The following is an 8967-nucleotide window of genomic DNA, read 5'->3' on the forward strand; positions in this document are numbered from 1 at the left end:
CTCTTTGAAGAGCTCTGTCTTCAGGAGTTTATTAAAGATAGTGAGAGATTCTCCTGATCTGGTAGTGGAAGGTAGTTAGTTAGAGGTGTTAGGAGAGTAAGAGCTCTTTGAAGAGCTCTGTCTTCAGGAGTTTCTTAAAGATAGTGAGAGATTCTCCTGATCTGGTAGTAGAAGGTAGTTAGTTAGAGGTGTTAAGAGAGTAAGTGCTCTTTGAAGAGCTCTGTCTTCAGGAGTTTCTTAAATATAGCGAGAGATTCACCTTCCACTACCAGATCAGGAGAATCTCTCGCTATATTTAAGAAACTATAGACTTCAGTTGTCTACAAATTGAATAGCTGATCATATACTAGTGTTAAAAATACAGTATTAGACTTTTTGATAGCATGTGGGTTCAACAGCCTTGTGATTAGGTCCATTCATTTAAATATAACAGCTTCAAAATTGCTTTTGAAATACAGAACCTGAGCAAAGTCCTTGTAGGCCTTTGTAAAGCCATCGTTAAATAAACATTATTTTAGATAGCTAATAAAATCTGATAATCTCATATGTAGTTTGTAACATTTGGCTCAATAATGCACCAAAAAAAACGTAGCTTGTACTGGTAACTGCGCCTGCGCAGATCTCCATGACTAGGGGAGCTCCTTCAATCTCAGCACAACTAGCAAGCTGATTGGCTCTTTTTATTGAAGGGCGGGGCTTCATCCATACAAAGACGCTATGTTGAGCATTATAAGAAATCCTATTCATATTCTTTTAACCAACATCCGGTCTCTTCATTAATAACGTCTCTGCTTAGAGTTCCTACAATGGGCATGACCCCCACTACACAGTCACAGCATGACTTCAGAGGTTTATCACTGTAATAATAATAATAATAATATTAATATAAATAATAGCTCCTGTTTGCTTGCATCACTCTGTGTAAGTCAGCGGTACGGAACCACATGTGCGCACATACACACACACACACACACACTCTCTTAAAGTTAAATATCTAAATACGTGTAAATCTGCCAAGTCCTGACAACATCTTTTGACCGGACCCCTTAAGGAAGCAGCCATCTACTCTTCACTGCCACCTGAAGGCATGGAGGACGACCTGCATCAAACTACTGGACAGAAAAACAAGGAAAAGAAAGAAAAATCTATCTACTGGACGTTAATATAACAATGCAAATCATTCAGTGCCTTGATATTACTATATTTTCCCCCACGCTTCATCATGCAGAGCACGGAAGTCCGTGGCTAGCAGGACAACAGCACACCAGGGACACAATCGCAGTTTTTCTTTTTTATGTTATTTTTATTTACAAAAAAAAAAAAAAGAGAGAGATGTATTGTGAAAAATCTTAACGGACATTTGCACATGGCATGTATTCGGATTGATGGAGAAAGAAAGAAAAAAAAAGCGACGATTGATCACAAAACGTGATGTCAGCTTTAATAGAGATTCCTAAATAAAAAAAATAAAAAGTCAGTGTATTAGTAGCTTGTAAAGTCGTTAAATGTGGAACGTCTTTGTAATCTGCCTTGACTCTTGTTAGTTTATGGGGAAAGACTTCGACTGAACTATGCTGTGATTATTACAGATGTGAGAACACAGAGAATCTTTCATGCCTTAGTGTTTACTGGGGGAAATAAAAAAAATAAAGGTTTTATTTAAAATGAGTTTTGTTTAACAGCTCTGAAACTGTTAGAATAAAACCAATGTGCTCTTCTTTTCTTTCCTGAAATTCAACTGTGTGTATATTTCACGTTGTTGAAAATGGCCAAAAACTCACCGTTACTGTTGATTCTGATTACTTTTTCAGTGTTTTTTCTTTTTTTTATTTCATTATTCTAAACATGAGATGAGTATTTATACAGATGTGGGTAAAGAATATGAATACATTCACTGCTAAGTTACTTTATTTCATGTGTTTTGTACACATAGAGATGTGTGTAAAAGTATAGGCACCCAGAGCAGCGCTGAATAGTAGAGTAGTGCACCACAACTGTGTGTCTGCTGAAAATCAGCCCTTGCTCTACTCTAATACAGGGGTATGCTTTGCCTTTCTTGCCAGCATAGGAGCAGTTATGAGTTTAATTGGTCTTGCAGATTTTGCTTTGACTCATTAAATTCTTAATAAAAGTTCTCACAGTGCAAATTATGACCTGGAATCAATCTGATATCATTTCATTGCCTTAAATTGTATTGAGTTTATGGTTTGAAGGGTCAAAAATAATTCAATTCTTGAGCTATCTAATACATGATTTGGGTATTGGGTAAGGTTAAGTGGTGAGGCTTAGAAGGGTTAAAAAAAAAAGTTAAAAAAAAAAAAAAAACATTTACAGCTCTGGAAAAAATAAGAGACCACTTCAGTTTCTGAATCAGTTTCTCTGATTTTGCTATTTATAGGTTTATGTTTGAGTAAAATAAACATTGTTGTTTTATCCTATAAACTACAGACAACATTTCTCCCAAATTCCAAATAAAAATATTGTCATTTAGAGCATTTTTTGCAGAAAATGAGAAATGGCTGAAATAACAAAAAGGATGCAGAGCTTTCAGACCTCAAATAATGCAAAGAAAACAAGTTCATATTCATAAAGTTTAAAGTTCAGAAATCAATATTTGGTGCAATAACCCTGTTTTCATGCATCTTGGCATCATGTTCTCCTCCACCAGTCTTACACACTGCTTTTGGATAACTTTATGCTTTACACTCCTGGTGCAAAAATTCAAGCAGTGATCAAACATCTTCCTCTTGATTATTTTCAATTTGGTAAAATAAATAAAAACAATAATTTTTAAGTGGTCCCTTCTTTTCCAGAGCTGTAAATATGAATAAATGCACATTAGGTATTCAATTTTTTTATTGTAAAAAAAGTTTAAAGTTTAAAGAAGTAAACTAAATATCTAATAAAGCTACGGTTGCCCAAACTTTTGCACACAACTGTACAGAACTGGACTGAATCTCACTCGGTTGTACAGAAACACACATTCTCTTTTCAGTACTTCTGTTTTCTCACTCTCACACACTCGCTGACACACTACATTGGTATGATGGTACTATTCATGTGGCACTTTGGATGGAGTTTTTTCAGGTTTATTAAAAAGAACAGAAAGCTTGCGTTCTCTCGTCTCTTGTTGAAATGGCTAAAGCCTCTGTAATGATGCTCTTGTTCACTGTGTGCTACGAGGCAACAGCGCTTTCAAAAGAAACTTCATTACCCAGGAGTCAGATTTCAGATTTTAATGATACTGCTTTATATCAAAGCACACTGAAGAGCTGCAGTTAGCCTCTTCTTTACTCACTGAAGTGATGTAGATTTACTTCACATTTGATGTAAAAGAAACATTAATGAGCATCTTTTCCCTCATTCTTTTACTAGCGGAGGATTTCTTAATTTAAGTGAAGTTAGAAAAACTACACTAGACTTAGACTACAAAATGTATCATGAGATATTTTGTTCTTTTGACTATAATATAACACTTCAGACTATAGAGAAATATTTTCCAGCTTAATAACTTTTCACTTTTAATTTTTTTGCAATGGCAAGCTCTACGACAGAATGAATCATTTAATATAAATTGACATTTTTTAGTAAAAAAAAAACAACATTTTAAAGGTCTCATTCCATCACTTTTAAATTCATGTTAAAATGTCTAGTTGTGGTCTCTAGTATGAGTGAATACCATGTTTTCACTCATGAAACCATGTTTTTTTGTGAAAAAAGTGTTCAGGTGTTTCTATTTAGCCCTGCTTTATTTAGCTGGATTAGTGGTCTCTAAAGAATGACAGGTTTTGGCTCTTGCTCATAATTATTCATGCATGCAAATATATCACTTCTGATTGGCTAACAGCACTGCAGCAGAGAATGCCTACCTGCCTTCCCCCCACATGGAGTTACATGGAGTGCTACATAAAGTTCACCCTTAAACTTCACTTAACGTCAGACTCGAGTGGCGGCGCGGCCGAGAAATTGTTAAGTTGTTAATGCCGCGGTGCTAGTGCAAGTAGAGACTGCCCCACTGCAACGCTACTCACTCCAGGGCAGCGCGAATAACCCCCGTAGCCGCAACGCCACTCACCCCACAGCAGCATGAATAACCTAGGGATAAGGCTATTAACTCTTACTTCAGCCTCGATGATTGGTGCTTGAGCAGTTTCATCACGTTGCTACCTTGTCCAACCGTGCTCACTTATTGTAAAATTAAGGTCTCGGTAAAACGCAGAATCAACCGGAGATCCAATTTAAACCTACAGTTACTTGCACAAGGTAGCTAACGCTAACTAGCTTTGAAAAGAGCTGTAAACAGAGCTGTAAGCGCCTCCTTAGCTATAGCTCCTAATGCTGTAGCCCAGGTTTAGCTCTACCTGTGGGCGGTCCTGAGCCGAAGTGGGCGAGGCCATGAAGTCACTGGCTGTTGTGGACACCCTAACCTCTCTCTGATCAAGTCGTATTTCTGAGGATTTTCTTTTTCTAGTTACTGCAGAGAGTGGAGGCTGAGAAAAAAGAGTTTCATGTGCAGCATCAATATACAACTCAGAGAGACCTATAGTATTATACAAAGAACAAGAAAAAAATGAGAACTTTAAACTTAAAATAAAAAAAAATGTGAAAATTCCTTAGTATTTGTATTTTTCAGCACAAAACTAAAAATAGTGTTTGCGCAGTGTTTACATGACATTTTAACAAGCTGTGAACATAAAAGGCTTGTTATTTTGACCCTATAAAAACAGCAGTAGCGAGTGTGTGAAAATATTTTATTGATACTCCAAACTCTCCAAACTATTTTTCTAACATTTCAGAGTCAGTTTCACAGACATGGCCTCGTTCTAGACCGGGTCCAGACAGGACTTTTGTCTTTTGCTTTTTAAGTTGGGAAAAAGTCAGATGTCGAAGACAAAAGACAAAAATTCCCATTAGCCTGATAAAATCTTTGCATTACCCGCCATTGATTTCTATTCATTACTGAAGTTGCTCATGAGTCACAGCTATAGTAACAGACCTCTGCTTTGTGAAAAGAGCTCATTTAAAATAACCATCTAACTAAGGACTCATCTAAAAGCAGGATTTTCTTCGTATTTTGGGCAAAGTGTGGAATTTCTGTCTCTCTTTAGTTATTAAGCAAATCTGCACCCAATCCAGGAACCACAGCTCAACCCTTACTGTGTATCACAACTAAGAGTGACCTATAGAACAAATAGATCACAAGAACAAGTTCATTTCCTGTGATTTAGTGTGATAATGATGCGTTTTAGTATTTCCTGTTATTTTTGAGAAGGTCAAACATCAGCATCAGCACAACGACAATGTCCTTTACAAACAGCTTTCATAGCATTTTTAGAACATTTGCAAAGTTGGAAGGAACACGCTTTTTAAATTCATTATTTAACAACAACAAAAAAAGACAAAGACTAAACTCTGAGAAAACTAACTAACTAAGTAGTAACTAAAATGCTGGAAACCTTAAAAAAGAAAATGAACGTTTCTGAACATCCCAATAAAACTGCTACATACTATGGGTGTGCCATATCATATTGTAACATTTTTGAATATTGTGAACAATATTATAGCCTGGAATTTCTTGACATATCACCCACCCCTAATTATCACATCAGGGTACGACTTTTTTGCTGTTTTTTAGCAAAAGAAAAATTCACACTGTTCTCATTTCCAATTATATATCTACTAGAGACAGATTATATCTGTCCAGTATCATTTATTTTACTTTAATCCTGGATATATGGAGATATTTGGAGTGCATTATTATTATTAGTATCATGACATTCTGGATCATTGACTTCTGTTACAAATCTGATAAAATTCTTGTATTTTTTTTAAATATCTCAGTTAGTAGTGTTCCATATAATATTGTATGCAATAATTTAATTTAATTTTTATTTTTTTTAAATTCTGTGTTTTGTTATTTTGCCAAGAATATCGCTATCGCGAAAATAACATGAAATATTAATTATGAGACATACAGCTCATGGAAAAAATTGAGAGCACTTCATTTTCTGAATCAGTTTCTCTGATTTTGCTATTTATAGGTTTATGTACGGTGGCCGAGAAAGCCCAACGCAGTGCAAATTGAAAAGCGCTGCAAAAGCACAAAACACATCCATCAAAATTACAACACAGGCGCAGCAAATAGAAAAACGCGCTGCAAATAGAAAAACGCGCTGCAACTAGAAAAACGCGCTGCAAATAGAAAAACGCGCTGCAAATAGAAAAACGCGCTGCAACTAGAAAAACGCGCTGCAAATAGAAAAACGCGCTGCAAATAGAAAAACGCGCTGCAAATAGAAAAACGCGCTGCAAATAGAAAAACGCTCTGCAAATAGAAAAACGCGCTGCAAATAGAAAAACGCGCTGCAAATAGAAAAACGCGCTGCAAATAGAAAAACGCGCTGCAAGTAGAAAAACACGCTGCAAATAGAAAAACGCGCTGCAAATAGAAAAACGCGCTGCAAATAGAAAAACGTGCTGCAAATAGAAAAACGCGCTGCAAAAAGAAAAACGCGCTGCAAATACAACCACAACACAACGGAAGTGAGTCACAACACAACGGAATTTTCCCTGGGGACCTTAAAAGATACTGTACCAGCTAAGCTGCGTCTTCAGTAACGTCTCGGACTTCACTATGTGTACAAAGGACAATAAGTGGCAAACAAGGCGTTTTGTGAAGCAGAACTTTTAATAATATGCACACAACCGTGGTAATCACAGGTAATAAACATAACTTACTTTTCAGAAGCTTGTTTGCCACTTATTGTCCTTTGTATAACTGTTACAGCTGGTACAGCATCTTTTAAGGTCCCCCGGGAAAATTCCGTTGTGTTGTGACTCACTTCCGTTGTGTTGTGGTTCTATTTGCAGCACGTTTTTCTATTTGCAGCGCGTTTTTCTATTTGCTGCGCCTGTGTTGTAATTTTGATGGATGTGTTTTGTGCTTTTGCAGCGCTTTTCAATTTGCACTGCGCTGGGCTTTCTCGGCCACCGTATTTATGTTTGAGTAAAATGAACATTGTAAAATAGAGTAAAATAGAGCATTTTTTGCAGAAAATGAGAAATGGCTGAAATAACAAAAAAAAGATGCAGAGCTTTCAGACCTCAAATAATGCAGAGAAAACAAGTTCATATTCAAATTTTAAGAGTTCAGAAATCAATATTCGGTGAAATAACCCTTGGTTTTAATCACAGTTTTCATGCATCTTGGCATCATGTTCTACTCCACCAGTCTTACACACTGCTTTTGGATAACTTTATGCCTTTACTCCTGGTCCAAAAATGTAAGCAGTTCAGTTTGGTTTGATGGCTTGTGATCATCCATCTTCCTCTTGATTATATTCCAGAGGTTTTTAATTTGTTAAAATTAAAGAATCTTATCATTTTTAAGTGGACTCTTTTTTCAGAGCTGTATAAAAAGTATCTAGTACCAGATTGAGAGAATCAAACTGCCAGGGAAATACAGGAAGAGACATACAGAACTGAAAACAAACTGCTTGAATGTAACAGTGTTAATTACAAAAACATTATAAACTGCTGACAATTCACTCTTGATTTTCACTCAGTTGAACAGTTTTTCCTGAGTCTATTATTCCCTCTGTATCCAGTATTATCAGGAGCATGGCGGACACTATGATAAGTAAAGTAAAATGTTTACGACAACACGACACTCTGACTCACCGCTGCTGAATCTGACAGCTCTTGTAAACATGCTGAACGCAACGTGAGATAAATGACAGCTCGTTAGGTCTGAAACAGTGAGGAAATAACCATCACAAGTTACACTGGAAACATTCTGACCCCAGCCATTAACTCATTCAACCAGTTCTCAGATCCCTACGCCATTCCTCACTGCCATGGCCCACTACGAGCCCCACATATGGTATATATAAACATGAGTTGGTAAATCTTTGGGTTCTAACCATGTACATAGCTTAATTTTGCTTATTTTACAATATTAAATACTGTTTAAGCCATAGTTATCTGTTTTTAAGATTGCCCTGAATTTGCTGTTAAAATATTCACATTTCTATTGAATTGTTCACTGTAATTTCAAATAACTCGTAAAAGGTTAAAACCATTGCTCATATTCTAATTTTATGGTCTATAGCAAATAGGGGTGTCACGATTCTCTAAATCCTCGATTCGATTTTATTTCCGATTTTAGGGTCACGATTCGATTCAATTCTCGATTTTCTTTTTTTTTTTTTTTTACATCAGAGAGGCCTATGCCAGTTTTAGATTAGTCTATGGTCAGTCATTGGTTTATTATAAATACACCACATAAATAATAAAAAAATACAGGAACAGTCATGTGAAAAATAATAGGACAATTAGAGCCTTAACAAACTGAACTCTATCCTACTATAACAGTTAAACATCTCTGAGAATGACAAGTGTTTTTGTCTTTAATAAAGATATATTATTAACTTCATCTGAGAGAAAGATGCTCCTTAAGGTACCGAAACTATTAACATATTTGAGGCTATACAAAACAACTGTTATTTTTATATTTTCAAGTTTTTCTTTAAGAAGATGAGACTGTCCACATTCTCTGGAGAAAGGGCAGCTCTTTGAGCTACAGTGTGCTGCACCATTTGCGGGAGGGATCGTCAATCCTCTTTTTGACTTCGAGGCTCGAGACCATGACATAATTTCGATTGATTTCGATAAAATATCGAAATCGTGACACCCCTAATAGCAAACATCTTTAAAACTGTTCAATACTAGGAGTGCACACTAGTAAAAGAAGAGTCAGACCATAGAATGGGACAGTTTTAACATTTTTATTGAGCTCACCAAAACTGTTTTACTGTTTCACTGCCTGTTCCCCAGGAGCCATGTCTGCAGTGTGGGTCAGTGGGTGGTGGTCTAAAAAGAAGTGCGGGCCTACTGAGCTTGTCTTTATAGCAGACAAGCCAAGTCTCCCTGAAGCTGTGGGAGTCTACCGTATTTCGTACCGTATTT

General features: G+C 36.3%; 1 protein-coding gene across 15 annotated transcripts in view; it reads left to right on the top strand.

Moving 5' to 3' along the window:
• phldb1b (pleckstrin homology-like domain, family B, member 1b) overlaps positions 1–3113 on the top strand; it is a 171998-nt gene extending 168885 nt beyond the window's left edge. For all 15 annotated transcript variants that reach the window (XM_049467221.1, XM_049467223.1, XM_049467224.1 and 12 more), the window contains one exon: positions 189–3113. The gene's annotated coding sequence lies outside the window, so the exon portion shown is untranslated. The remainder of the gene's footprint in view (positions 1–188) is intronic.
• Positions 3114–8967: the final 5854 nt, after the last annotated feature.

The sequence above is a fragment of the Astyanax mexicanus genome, chromosome 18, assembly GCF_023375975.1.
Source record: "Astyanax mexicanus isolate ESR-SI-001 chromosome 18, AstMex3_surface, whole genome shotgun sequence".
NCBI lineage: Eukaryota > Metazoa > Chordata > Actinopteri > Characiformes > Acestrorhamphidae > Astyanax > Astyanax mexicanus.